The following is a 2,481-nucleotide window of genomic DNA, read 5'->3' as shown; positions in this document are numbered from 1 at the left end:
GGGAAAACTTGCTGCTGTGCGCATCATACCTTCCTCTTGGGGTTGCCCAACGAACGTGTGAAATACACGCCATCAGCGAGGCACCCAAACAATGGGGGCTGGCTTCCCTCTCCGATGCAGAAAATACCACACGAGCAACCAAACGACACGCCTTTTATGGCCCATGGCCAGTTTGCAACATGCAGACACTCCCATCTCACTGCGCCAGTGAGCCTCAAATCCAGTCTAGGCTACCAAACGTGCCCCTAGAGGCTCGGTGCTTAGGTTGTATTTTGGGAAGCCCGTGGTTCACATAGGTTTCAGGTTTGCGTATGCAACACTACTGCATTGGAAGAAAAACACCATTAGAATGAGATTTTTTCCATTAAAATATTTGATCTTACAAAAGATGGCGGGAAAAATTACATTGGCTCTTTACGCTAGTCGCTCATGAACTTATAGCTGCTTTTGTCGAAAACGATCGGTTATTCCCTCGGACTTGCTCTACGCCTGCACTGTGTCCTCTCACTCTCCCACATGCTTCTCTCTACTTTGCATTGTCTGCCTCTCCTGATGCTTCTCCATGCCTCATGTATGTTCTCTAGATAGTTGCTACTTCTCCGTCGCTCATTGTCAACCTCCTCATTCAGGTTGCCTCTGCTACCACGTTGGTTACCATGACTTGTTTTGGAGGGATTCATGATGAATGTTGATTTTATTAAGGAGGCAATGAGACTATAGTTTAAACTAGCAAGAATTTGTAGGGGAGGCCAATAGGGTTGCTCATGCCTTAGCAAATTTTTGTTTTAGGGAGAGAGACGTGTGTCGTGTATGGTGTTTTATCGGTCCTCGTGTCAGATTTGACGTAAAAGATTGTGTGAACACCGTTTAATTAATATAAATTCAGTTTAAAAAGTAGACCTACTAACGCTAATGAAAGGCACAAAAAGAATTCGAGGATTGTGAGCCGCTCCCGAGCTCGACTGAAAAGAGAGCCAAGTATGATCATTTGAAAAGGATAACAACTCTGTAACACGGTACTAGATTGTCTATTTGTTCTTAGATAAGTGTACTTCTAACTCTTGTGGTAAGTAAAAAAAAAGCCAACATTTGTTGAAAAGAGTAGCAACATATATAACAGAAATTCAATTCGGCTCCCAGGTGCGTATGCTCCCTCTACCAAAAAATCTTATTTCGAAGTGTCAAAAAAATTTGACAAAAAATTCTACATGTACATCTTCATAATATATGTGTGTTCGTCAAGTTTCAAGAAAAAACAACATTTTTTGTGGACTATGTAAAAAAGAGAAATTTTATCTTGTAAAAAACATTATTTCTAGCACTGAGTTTTGTCTTTTTTACACACGCCACATGACAAGTCGATTTTTTATGAAACAACTTTGTAAGCGTGTAGCACGTGAAGATGTACATGCGAATTTTTCGTTTCAATTTTTTTAAAATTCAAAATGTGTGTAAGAAGCATTTTAAACTAAAGGGAGCATATGCTCCCATGTTCCAAAACATCACTCCCCATATATAACTTCAAATAGGTGTAGTATAGTATGAAAGTACATTTTAAGATAAATCTAGTGATACTAAATTAGTGCAATAAATGCTCTTTTTTAAAAGTTGGTCAAACTTTACAATAATTGACTTAAGACAAAAACTAGAAGCACAGTTATTTAAAGATGGAGGGAATATGTTTTCTACATTTCTTTTATTTAACAACTTTTAACTATGAGGTGATATTTTGACTCATAGGTACATACCTATACGACATGAAAAGTAAATAATTAATTAATTTGAAAAGGTTGTTCGTGTGTACATTTGAACGTTCTACGTTTCACAAACGAATTTGGGCGAAAAAAGAATACTTCTGTGGGCCATGTGGAAAATACTAAAACTTTATCATGAACAGTTATATTGAAGCATAAAAATTATCTTTTTAACACATATCACGAAAATATTTTTTCGTGAAACTTGTACACGCGGAAATTTGTTCTGTTTTAAAAAGATGTTTCAAACAATAGATGCATCTAGATCTATGACCCAAAGTGAATTTCCGCTGCAAATGTGACCATTAAGAATTGGTGCATCACATCGACGAGATGCGCTCTCACACTGTACTACTCCATATAAAATCAACATTGTTAAATCCTCATGAAATATATTTTAATATTTCCTCCGTTCACGAAAGGATATTTTAGTTTTGTCTAAAATTAGATGTATATAGACAATATTTAGCGTATAGATACATCAATAAATCTAAGATATCCTTTTTATAGATGGAATGAGTATTAATTTTGATATTGATATTGTTTTCTATATAAACTTAGACATACTTTATATAAGTCTGACTTAGGAGTAGATGCATACATTTTGCCCCTCAAAAAACCTGACATGGAGTAGTAGCAAACCCTGGAAAAAAAACAAGATTTGCATCGTGGTATAATTTCCTTCACCGAAAGAAAACGTGACAAATTTATGTGCAGAAGAAGAAGA

The sequence above is a fragment of the Lolium rigidum genome, chromosome 7 (genome assembly GCF_022539505.1).
Source record: "Lolium rigidum isolate FL_2022 chromosome 7, APGP_CSIRO_Lrig_0.1, whole genome shotgun sequence".
Classification (NCBI taxonomy): Eukaryota; Viridiplantae; Streptophyta; class Magnoliopsida; order Poales; family Poaceae; genus Lolium; species Lolium rigidum.
The sequence above is the reverse complement of the archived record's forward strand: the minus strand, read 5'-3'. Positions refer to the sequence as shown.